Raw genomic sequence first — 12,619 nt, 5'->3', positions numbered from 1 at the left:
TCTGCCATGTGTCTGCCCATTTCACCAGTCTATGTCCTCCTGAAGTCTGCTACTATCCTTTTCACGGTTTACTACTTTTCCAAGTTTTGTATCATCTGCAAGCTTTGAAATGATACCCTGTATACCCAAGTCCAGATCCTTAATATGCATCAAAAGAGCAGTGATCCTAATACCAACCCTGGGGGAGACCACTGTACACTTCCCTCCAGTCTGAAACACAACCGTTCACTACTACTCTCTGCTTTCTGTCCCTTTGCCAATTTTGTAACCACACAGCCACTGCCCCTTTAATCCCATGGGCTTCAATTTTGCTAACAAGCCTAGTGTGTGGTATTTTATCAAATGCCTTTTGAAAGTCCATATACACAACATCAACCACACTACCCTCATCAACCCTCTCCATTACTTCATCAAAAAGCTCAATCAAGTTAGTCAAACATGATTTGCCTTTAACAAATCCGTGCAGGCTGTTATTTATTAACCCATGTTTTTTTTCAAGTGACAATTAATTTTGTTCCGGATTAACATCTCTAAAATTTCCCCCACCACCAACGTTAAGCTGACTGGCCTGCAGTTGCCGAGTTTATCCCACTCCCTTTTTCGAACAGGGGGGCGTAACATTTGCAATTATCCAGTCCTCTGGCACCGCTCGCGTATCAGCAAAGAAAGTAACACGATTTGCAAAGGACCTTCATGCAGTGTGTTCTCAACAGACTTGTTCTCAATTCAGGCAGGGCCTCAAGCTGAATTTACTGTGGAGTCACTGTAGGGTGGATTGCATTTTCCCAGCCCAAACAGCTGTCCAGGAGAGTGAAGTACCCTTGCAGAATATAACAAGGCACACTGAGCAGCATCCTGCTGAAGTCACTCCCTGTGTCATTATTGTTACAATTGTCAGGGAGGAGGGGAAAGTTTCTCACTGGCTCATGGTGTGTTTTTTTCTCTCAGTGTCCTCACGGATGTTCCAGTGCTCTAAAAGGTGCAGCGAGTGAAAGATTACTGCCCAGTGACACATGGCTTATCACTGAACTAGGAAATGAGATGCTTTGAGTTACAACTCAATGAAGCAAAGTATGTAAATCCAGGACCTTTGCCGGTAAATGTGAAAAGTAGGTGACCTGCTTGCCTTTTCTTTGGCACTTTGGAGTCCTAAAAGTAAATCTAACTAAGTTAAGTGGCACAGGAGCAGAAAGTTGCATTGATAGATTAAGTGAGTGGGCCAAACTGTGGCAGATGGAGTTCAGTGTGGGGAAGTGTGAGGTCACCCACTTTGGACCGAGGAAGGATAGAGCAGAGTATTTTCTAAATAGCGAGAAGCTGGGAGCTGTGGAGGAGCCGAGAGATTTAGGAGCCAAGTACAGAAATCACTAAACGCTAGTGGACAGGGTAAAAAATAATCAAAAAGGCTATTGGACTGTTGGCCTTTATCTCGGAGGCTGGAGTTATGTTACTGTTATATAAACTCTGGTCAGACCCCATCTGGACACTGCGCTCAGTCCTGGGCCCCGCACCTGGGGAAGGGTCTATTGGCCTCGGAGGGGGGGCAGTGCAGATTCACCAGAATGATACCGGGGCTAAAAGGGTTAAATTACGAGGACAGGTTGCCCAGACTGGGCTTGTGTTCCCTCGAGTATAGACGATTCAGGGGTGATCTGATCGAGGTGTTTAAGATGATTAAAGGAGTTGACAGGGTCGATCGAGAGAAACTATTTCCTCTGGTGGGGGGAGTCCAGAACAAGGGGACATGTCCTAAAAATTAGAGCCAGGCCGTTCAGGGGTGATGTCAGGAAGCACCTCTTCACACAAAGGGGAGTGGGAATCGGGAACTCTCTCCCCCAAAAAGCTGTTGAGGCTGGGGGTCAATTGAAAACATCAAAACTGAGATTGATCGATTATTGTTAGACAAGGGTGTGAAGGGTTAGGGGACCAAGGGGGGTAGATGGAGTTACGGTACAGATCAGCCGTGGTCTGATTGAATGGCGGAACGGGCTCGAGGGGCTGAATGGCCTCCTCCTGTTCTGATGTTCCAATGTACTGCTGCATTTCTTTTCTAATTGATTCAGTAAGTGTAGGGGCTCAAGGTTTAACAGGATGTCGGTGCTGTTTTAATTGGCTGCTGATCAGACTTTACCTCCTCTTGTATAGATACAATTACATCGCTTGAAAACCTTAATGAGGGGAAAAAAACATCAAACAATTACAAAGAAGTGTGATTAACCTCCTCAGGGTTTAATCTGCTCTCAGCTCACTGAGTGCGTGTTTAATCAGAGTTCATTTTCATCTCTTGTGTTCACAGCAGTATACAGCTTTACTCAGCACTTCCTCCCAGCTCCGATGCTTTGTAACTAACACATAACTGAGCAGCCAAACAACAAATGCGCTGAATCATCCCGAAGGAATACACGTGACTCCTGTCAATATCACCCAGTGCATCAACCTGCTATATTGCAGCATCCGATATTTTAACTAAAGAATCTTTCGTTCTCCTATTTACCTTTCATAACCTCAGTACATCCCAAAGTACTTTACAGCCAATGAAGTGTTTTTGAAGTGTAGTCACTGTTGTAATGTAGGAAACGCAGCAGCCAATTTGCACACAGCAAGATCCCACAAACAGCAATGTGATAATGACCAGATAATCTGTTTTAGTGATGTTGGTTGAGGGATAAATATCTGCCAGTACATCAGGAGAGAACTCCCCTGCTCTTCTTTGAATATGGCCCCGGGATCTTTTACGTCCACCTGAGAGGGCTGACGAGTCTCAATTTAACGTCTCATCCAAAAGACGGCACCTCCGACAGCGCAGTACTCCCTCAGCACTGCACTGAAGCGTCAACCTAGATTTTTACGATCAAGGCTCTGGAGGGGGACTTGAACCCACGACCTTCTGACTCAGTAGGTGAGGGTGCTGCCCACTGAGCCACGGCTGACACACATCTGATGCCAACAAAGGGAATTCAGGGTAAAAATCTGCAGCTGGCACATAGGCTCCTGAAAGCTTAAGTGCCAGATAGGGATAAGGAAAAACTCCAAGAGGGGCCTTTAAACAGCTTAATGCACTTACCTTTAAGGTCAGTGAGGTAGATTTTCAACTTGCCACCCGGACCAGAAACTTGAAATCAATTGAAATGAAAGTCAGGCGGTTTCTCTAACAGGCAGACGATACGCTGTTTGTGAGGCGCCAACAATTCATCATTTTCCCCATGGAGGTTGGCAAACAGGAAGAAAGAGCAGTGGGATTTGCCCGCAGCGCTGGATTGCCGTAGGAGCAGGGCACCATAGACTGCACGCTCGTAGCCCTGCGAACTCCCCATCACGAAGCAGCTCAGCTTCTGAACAGGAAGGGCTTCCATTCATTCAACGTGCAACTTGTTTGTGACCACAGACAACGACTCAGGCAGGCCCCAGGATGCTCCCTGTCAATTACGGCCTGGTACGGAATTCTTGCTGTGTTGAGTTTGTTTAGTGAGTATTTGTTAACTAGGAATTGTGATTTGACAGAAATACCATCACTGCTGTTCAGGTTGAACGCAGTCCTAAGTATAATGGAAGGCCTGGGCAAGACTGCTGGTGCAAGAGAATAGCGATGAGTTAACTGATGTGTTCCAGGGTGACCTGCTTTTGCAGTTGACAGGATAGATGGGCCTTGCTCTCCCTGACCTCTGCTTCATAACCTCCATGGGGAAGGAGTTGAAGTCGTTGGCTCTGGCGAAAGGTGCATCAGTCACCTGTTTGATGCATGCATGCAGAGCAGGTTGACTAATGTTGCTAATGTCACCTGCTGCAGCCTGGAATGACCCAGAGGCATAACGTGTCAGAGCCACAGTCACTTTCAGGGTTACAGGTTAGGATGAGGGTGGCCTGGTACTGGGATGCAGTTGGTACTGTATCAGGTGGCATGGCTCTGACAGGCTCCCTGGTTCAGTGGCGCGTCCTTACACATGAACTGCAGGTATGAGGTTCTTGGCCTGCACACTCTCGTAGGGTCAGGCCTCCTGCGACCTCCCCTTCTCTTCTAGCTGCACAGGTCCGTGGACTCTCACTCCTATACATTAAATGGGTACCCACCAATTGCAGACCTGTGTGCTGGACACCTAAGAGACCCAATCCAAAATGGCATCGGGTGTAATTTCAGGGTTGGAACAGTCAGGCAATACCGTGACCCAATGCTAGGGTTATAACCCCCAAAGGCTCAGCAATAAATGGGTGGGCGCCTGCTGAAACATTCGGGGGTAACTTTCAACTTCCACCAGCCGTCACTCAGGTAAGTCACGGGGAGTGATGGGGCGGAGGGGTTGGGGGGGGGGCGGGGGCCATCGGCAGGGTCTTGCAGTGGGAAGGGGGGAGCCCGCGGCAGCAGTATCGCAGACTTTCTTTGTGGAGCCCTGAGGAGCACTCCCGAGCAATTGGAAAGTAACAAGGTATCCAGGACTCTTGACAATAGCAAAATACTGCAGACACAGAAATTCAAAACAAAAACAGAAAATGCTGGAACACTCAGCAGGTCAGGCAGCATCTGTCGAGTGAAAACAGAGTTAACATTTCAGGTCCGTGACCCTTCGTCAGGACTGGAAAAAGTTAGAGATGTAACAGGTTTTAAGCAAGTGCAGGGGGAGGGAGAGGGAGGAGGGGAGGAAAGAACAAAAGGGACGGTCTGTGATAGGGTGGAAGGCAGGAGAGATTAAATGTTGCAAATGGGGATGGCAGAATCAGTAACAGCTACCACCTGAAAAAAATAGGGGCCGAGGTTATAGTCTGAAATTGTTGAATCCGATGTTGAGTCCAGAAGGCTGTAAAGTGCCTAATCGAAAGATGAGGTGCTGTTCCTCGAGTTTACGTTGAGCTTCGTTGGAACAGTGCAAGAGGCCAAGGACAGAGAGGTCACAGTGGGAGTGGAGCGGGGAATTAAAGTGACAGGCGACCGGAAGCTCGGGGTCACCCTTACGGACTGAACGGAGGTGTTCCGCAAAGCGGTCACCCAATCTGCGTTTGGTCTCCCCAATGTAGAGGAGACCGCATCGTGAGCAGCGAATACAGTATACTAAATTGCAAGAAGTACAAGTGAATCGCTGTTTCACCTGGAAGGGGTGTTTGGGGCCCTGGACAGTGGGAAGGGGGGAGGTAAAAAGGCAGGTGTTGCATCTCCTGCGCTTGCATGGGAAGGTGCCGTGTGATGGGGAGGTGGTGTTGGGGGTGATTGAGGAGTGGACCAGGGTGTCGCGGAGGGAGTGGTCCCTTTGGAATGCTGAAAGGGGAGGGGAGGGGAAGATGTGTTTGGTGGTGGGATCATAATGGAGGTGGTGGAAATGACGGAGGATGATCCGTTGAATGTGGAGGTTGGTGGGGTGAAAGGTGAGGACAAGGGGAACCCTATCGTGGTTCCAGGAGGGAGAGGAAGGGGTGAGAGCAGAAGTGCGGGAAATGGAAGGGACAAGGTCAAGGGCCGTGTCAACCATGGTAGAGGGGAATCCTCGGTTGAGGAAAAGGGAAGACATATCAGAAACAATAATATGGAAGGTGGCATCGTCAGAACAGATGCGGCAGAGACAGAGAAACTGGGAGAATGGAATAGAGTCCTTACAGGAAACGGGGTGGGAGTTAGTCCTCCCTCAATTGGCAGTGCACCCGAATCTTCGGGCCACAGGCACTCACACTTTGTCGGCATTGTCTTCTCCCCTTGGCGTCTTCCGCAACAATTTGATCCACTCTCGTTGCTCGCGTCGCCTATTAACATGGCAGGTTAGTGTCAATAGATATAACACAATCACCAATTGAATAATGACCAAAACGTGGGAAATAATCCTTATCCAAGGATGAATCTCGATATTCGTACCAATATCCCGCCAGGACAAATCGTCCCCTACTTTAGGTATTTTCTCACACAGTTCACGGTTTTTCTGGCCCAGGGTATAATAGTGCACAGCACCCAAAATAGTCTTCCCACCTTCCCTTACCTGGTCCTTGCCTGTAGGGGAAGGGGACATAAACGGAGGATTACTCCCGGTCCTGTATCCCTTCAGCCCACCACTGGCCGTTCAGGCTTCTGCCACTGATATCTACGGGGCGTCCTTTTCTTTCTTTTACTACGTCGTGGGGTAGGAGGGGTCTGTTGGACTCGTCTGCTGACGGGAGGTGGTTCCGGACCTAGGGACGAGGAGGCTTCTAAAGCTCCCAAGTCCCGTCCACCTTTATTTGGATCATACTGTACCTGAGGAGGCGCCACTTCAGGCAAGGGCGCCTCATTGGGTGGGGGTACCCCGCCAGGCACCCCTTCTTCATCATCCCACTCGAGAGGATGAATCGGTCTCACCATGCTCATGATTGTGGCTTGTTGCCTTCTTGGCCTACTGGTGGGCTGAAAAAGCTTCATCTGGTTAATATGAAACCACTTGAATTTCATAGGTAACTGAACAGCGTACACCATGGCACTGGCTTTGTCAACAATGCTATACGATCCCTTGTACAGGGGTTCAAAGACTCCCACTCTCGCATAGTTCTGTACCATCACCTGGCTTCCCACCTCCCACTCCTGGGGTTTACTCAGAGACAAGTGTAGTTGGTTGCGTTGGTGTGTCCTCCCGATGTTGTGAGTGGCCCTCAAGTTCAGTTCCTTTAAAGTTCCCAAAGGCCGTTCAGGAATTTATCCCTGTTTGCGTTCCTGAAATTCGCCCACGACCACTTAGGAAAAATGATTTTAGAAAGAATTCCCACTTCCCATTTATTACCATTTCATCTCATTCATGAGCCCTGGGGAAACTTTACCATCCAATGCCATACGATCATTACCATTTAACCTCTTATTGGACCTTCTATTCCTCAAAATGTACCAGAGAGCAATTCAGTCCGCAAGATGAGAGATGTTAGCTACCTTTAACACAACAGTCTCCTCCCAAAAACTTCTTTGTTAACACAGTTTAGACGAACCACGTAGACTGGACCTTTTCAAAAATAAAATTTGAATATCCCCTTAAATTTCCCTTCCCGGGTGCTTGAGCAGCAACTCATATTAATTTATCTAATCAATTTTAATTTCTCAAAGAAATTCTGTCCAGGCTTGTGGTTTAACAAAAGACAGAAATAGTTGCAACCACGTTTGAATGGAAGTCTTTTACCTTCCCTCTCGAGCAATCTATCTTGGAAGATAACACATGACTCCAAATAGTTAATTCCAAGCCTTAAAAAGCAAAGTCTTAAGTCCAATTTTGTCCCCATGCTGGGACATTCGAGATCCATCAATGTCTGCAGATAAGAACACTGGGCTGGATTTTGTCAGCCCCGAGGAGGCGGCTATGGGGGCGGGACTGCCGGTAAAGTTGCAGAAAGTGTGGGCGGATGTTAAACCCGCCCCCATCCCGCCTCCGTGCCCTTTGCCAAGAGGTGGGAAGCCGTCCTGTCCCGGGTCCCGTCTCCTCGAGGCGGGAAAGGGATTAAATCCTTTTAACTGCCTGCTAACAGGTAGTTAACAGGCAGAAAAAAGGATTAGTCCCATTTTACCTTTTCAAGTGCGGGCTTCCCGACCTCAGAGAACACCGCCGGGGTGGAGGAGTCAAGTAGGAGGGCTGCAGGGGTCGGAGGGGTCTGAAAGAGCAATGTAGAGGTGAGTGATGGCTGCAAGTGTGGAGTGGTAAGTATGTGAGGTGAGTGTTAAGTGTTATAAAATATTCACTTACCTTTGTTTCTGCCTACAGCCTTCAACCGCGGTGGTTCCGGAGTCCCGACATCTTCGTTGTTGATTTCACAGACTGGCTGTTGGATTCTCCGAACCAACAGTCATCTGATTTCTACAAACTAGAAAGGTTTGATGAGTCCTGAACAGAAGGGCTCATCAAACCACACAGAAAGTCAGTGTTGGACAGCTTCACAGAGCTGTCAAACGCTGACATTTCTTCTTTCAAGAAGTCTTGACAGATGGCACGTCAGACGTTGACGTGCTCTGTCAGTGACTTCCCCCTAATTGACCTGCTGAGTCCACAGGGTCAATCAGGGGAAAATTCCGCTGGTTGGCCAGAGGCTGATGGAAGCGGGACTGAGACCTGACAAGCAGCAGTCCCGCATTCAGCACGTCTCCATTCACAAAATCCATCCCTTTAAGTCTGAACATTACCAGAGCTCCCACTGCACTTGTCCAGCAAAGTTCAAGCTCCGTAACACCTTGAAGTCATTTCTATATCAAAGAACCAGTCTTGGTAATAAAGAACATAAGAAATAGGAGCAGGAATAGGCCACTTGGCCCCTCGAGCCTGCTCCTCCATTCAATAAGATCATGGCTGATCTTGGGCTCAAAGCGACTTCCCCACCTGCTCCCCATAACCCTTCACTTCCTTATCTTGCAAAAATCTGTCTATCTCCACCTTAAATGTATTTAATGACCCAGTTTCACGGCTCTCTGGGGCAGAGAATTCTACAGATTTACGACCCTCTGAGAGAAGAAATTCTTCCTCATCTCAGTTCTAAAAGGGTGACCCTTTATTCTGAAACTGTGCCCCCGAGTTCTAGATTTCCCCACGAGGGGAAACATCCTCTCTGCATCTACCCTGTCGAGCCCCCTCAGTACCTTATATGGTTCAATAAGATCACTTCTCATTCTTCTAAATACCAATGAGTACAGACCCAACCTGCTCAGCCTTTCTTCATAAGTCAACCCCCTCATCTCAGGAATCAACCGTGTGAATCGTCTCTGATCTGCCTCCAATGCAAGTATATCCTTGCTTAAATAAGGAGACGAAAACTGTACGCAGTACTCCAGGTGTGGTCTCACCAATACCCTGTACAGTTGTAGCAGAACCTCCTTACTGTTATACTCCAACCCCCTTGCAATAAAGGCCAACATTCCATTTGCCTTTTTGAGTACTTGCTGTACCTGTATTCTAACTTTTTGTGTTTCATGCACAAGACCCCCAGGTCCCTCTGAACTGTAGCATTTTGTAATCTCTCTCCATTTAAATAATAATTTGCATTTTTATTTTTCCTGCCAAAGTGTATAACCTCGCACTTTCCCACATTATACTCCATCTGCCAAATGTTTGCCCACTCACTTAGCCTGTCTATATCCCTTTGCAGATTTTTTGGGGGGAAAATTCAGTTGCTTTGCGCCTTCCGTTAGCGCCCTAAGAGGGCACTAATGGGGCGCAAAGCAACTCGCGCCCGGGCGCGGCACCGCCAACACCTCCCGCGAAATTCAGCGGGAGGTTAGCGGCGGCGCTAACCATTAGTGCCCCACGGCACTGCGCTGCCAGCGATGACGTCATCGCCGTACGCTGCGCCCCGCTCGCGCCCCGGCCACGATCTTTGGTAGCGCCCCCTGACATACCGCCGGACGCTATATCAGACGGGGTCAGGGGGGGCCTACCTGCGGCCGGGGCGGCGCTATTTAAAGGCGAGGTGCTGGGCGGCCACTTTTGTTGCTGGCTGCCTGCCAGCACCTGCCCCCGCTGTCATTCCCGGCCTCCTTACCCGCCCCCCCATGGAGTGCTGGCTGTGCTCCATGAGCCCGGCACTTCTCTTGAATGCCGGGCTCTTTTGCCGGCACTCCCGATCCCCGGGGGCCCAGCTGGGCCCCGGGTCGTGCTGCTCAAGGCCCCTCCCCTTTAAGAAGGGGAGGAAGGCCTGCAATACCGCGGCACGACGTGCCTCGTGGGGTGCTACCACTCAATTTCGGTCGCGGGGTGCTAATTTTTCCAGGGTGCTAAAAGTAGTGCCCCAGCGAAATTAGCACCCCAAAGAGGACGTGACTCCATTTTTAACCCTATGGCCTAGAAATTCAGTTGCTTGCGCCACCAGTTTGCGCCCAAAGAGGCCACTCAGAAGCTTTAGCGCCACTGGCCACAACCACCGTGATATTTAGCGGGGCACTAATGGCGGCGTTAGCCTGTAGCGCTGTGCCACCACCGATGATGTCATCGGTGTGCACAGCACCCCGCTACCGCCCCGAGCGCCATATTAGGTCACAGCCGCCTCTTCCGCGCCGGCCGCAAATAGCGACCGGTACACAGGGGCCAACCTGTGGCGGTAGTGGCGCAAGTTAAGGTGGAGGTGCAGCCGGCCGGTTTTTCGGCGGCCGCCTGCCCGCACCTCCGTCCCCGGCCTCCTACACACCCCCCCCGCGGCATTGCCGGCTGTTTCCCGAGAGCCCGGCACTTCTCCTTGGTGCCGGGCTCATTTGCCGGCACTCGCGAGCGGGGATCGCGCTGTTGCAGGCACCTCCCCCTTAACAGTGGGAGGAAGGCCTGCAGTACCGCAGCCTGCCGTGCCGCAGCGGGTGGCGCTGCGGCACTTTGCGCGCCTGTGGTGATTATTCTTTATGTTTAGTAAGAAGTATTGTGATTGGTTGTTTGTTTCCTGCCTTGGGATATATGTTGTAATCTCATTGGTAGTTGATGTCATGTGATTTGTGGTGGCCATCTTAAATTCAGTTCTTTCCAGCCTTTAGTTGGGACTGGGTGTTGAAGATGTGCTACAGGATTTTTAAGTTAATAAAGCCTAGATTAGAAAGGCAAATCTATTCTTTATTTCAATTTATTAACTTTATGTCAGAATGGAGCGATATCTTCAACCAGAACGATTCAATGCGGACCCTAATTCTGCAGGAGTGGATGATAAATGGAAACACTGGTATTGTACATTTTAAAACTTTTTGGGCGTGTTGGATCAAGAGTCTCTAAATAAGCTGAATATGCTGATCAACTACATTGCTCCGGATGTGTATAAGTATATTTTGGACTGTAAAACTTACGAAATGGCTATTTCTACATTGGAAAAGATTTTTGTTAAACCAAAGAATGAGGTATTTGCACGTCACCTTCTATCTGCCCATAGGCAGCAGGTGGGAGAATCTTTGGATACTTATTTACAAGCACTTCGGTGCCTTAGTGTTAACTGTAATTATAAGGCCATGACGGCTGAAGAATATAAGGAAGAATCGGTACGGAATGCTTTTATTAATGGATTACTGTCTAGATCAATTCGTCAGCGGTTGTTAGAAAATAAGACTTTGGATCTTAAGAGTGCTTTTGAGCAAGCTTCTACATTGGATGTGGCTCAGAGAAGTTCGGATTCTTATGCTCTTTTTAATCGGCCTGTGACTGTGGTTTCGGCAGCTCCGGATGAAAAGGAATTATGTGGACTTAATAGGAGTGGTTTACTAGATTCTGAAACAGTTTCTACTTCAGCGGCTGTTGCCTCTAGGATTCAGAAGTGTTATTTTTGTGGGAACGTCCGGCACCCTCGTCTGAAGTGTCCTGCTCGGGAGGCTGTGTGTAGTAAATGCGGCAAGAGAGGTCATTACGCACATGTGTGTAAATCATCAGGTTCAATTACCTCCTCTGTGACTATTCAGCCTTTAGATAGGGCGTTTATTGCATCAATTTCTGCTGCATTTGCTCATGGCCTAAACAAAGCTATAGTTACGGCCCAAGTTAATGGGTTGGAAGTGAAGGCCCTTATAGATACGGGCAGTACCGAGAGTTTTATAAGTCTTCAGTTTGCAAAGGAGAAGCATTTGAAAATTTCGCCTGTTTCCTATCAGGTGTGTATGGCTCAAACGACTCTCACTTCACAAGTAGCTGGTTGTTGCCTTGTGAAATTGATTCTTCTAGGTAATACATATACTGATATATGCCTATCTGTTTTGCCTAATCTCTGTGCGGATATTTTGATTGGTCATGATGTGCTTCAGTTACACGAGTCTCTCAGTCTTTCATTTGGAGGGACTAAGCCACCTTTATCTATTTGTGGATTAACCTCTTTATCCATTTCTCCATTATCACTTTTTTCCAATTTGATGCCGGATTGTAAGCCAATTGCTACCAAGTCAAGAAGGTATAGCAGTCAGGATAGAGAATTTATTAATTCTGAAGTTCAACGTCTCTTATTGGAAGGAATCATTGAACCTAGTTGTTCGCCTTGGCGGGCACAGGTAGTTGTCACGACTAACGAGAGACATAAGAAACGAATGGTGATAGACTATTCCCAAACTATTAATAGGTATATTCAATTAGATGCGTACCCTTTGCCTAAGATTGATGAGCTTATCAATAAAGTATCTCAGTATAAGGTTTTTAGCACTATTGACCTAAAGAGTGCTTATCATCAGATTCCTATTGTTAAGAAGGATCAACCATATACGGCCTTTGAGGCTGGTGGAAAGCTGTATCAGTTTTGCCGAATACCATTTGGTGTTACTAATGGTGTTGCTTGTTTTCAATGGGCAATGGATGCTTTTATAAGTGATAACTCTCTCTCTGACACCTTTTCATACTTAGATGACATCACGGTGTGTGGCAAATCAAGGGTGGAGCATGATTCTAATTTAGAAAGATTCCTTCAAGCTGCGGAAAAAGTTGGTTTAACTTTCAATAAAGAGAAGTGTACCTTTTCGACCACTGAGGTAAATCTACTGGGGTACATTATCTCGGGAAACAAGATTAAACCAGACCCAGAACGTCTGCGACCATTGATTGATTTACCTTGTCCTACTAATTCTAAGGCTTTGCAACGAGTTGTTGGACTGTTTTCTTCCTATTCTAATTGGATTGCAAATTTTTCACAGAAGATCCGGCCTCTTATTCAGGTTACGACATATCCTCTATCATGGGAGGCCAGGACGTGTTTTGATAATTTT

Source organism: Somniosus microcephalus, chromosome 32 (assembly GCF_052327205.1).
Source record: "Somniosus microcephalus isolate GS21.2 chromosome 32, FLI_Smic_1.0, whole genome shotgun sequence".
Classification (NCBI taxonomy): Eukaryota; Metazoa; Chordata; class Chondrichthyes; order Squaliformes; family Somniosidae; genus Somniosus; species Somniosus microcephalus.
The sequence above is the reverse complement of the archived record's forward strand: the minus strand, read 5'-3'. Positions refer to the sequence as shown.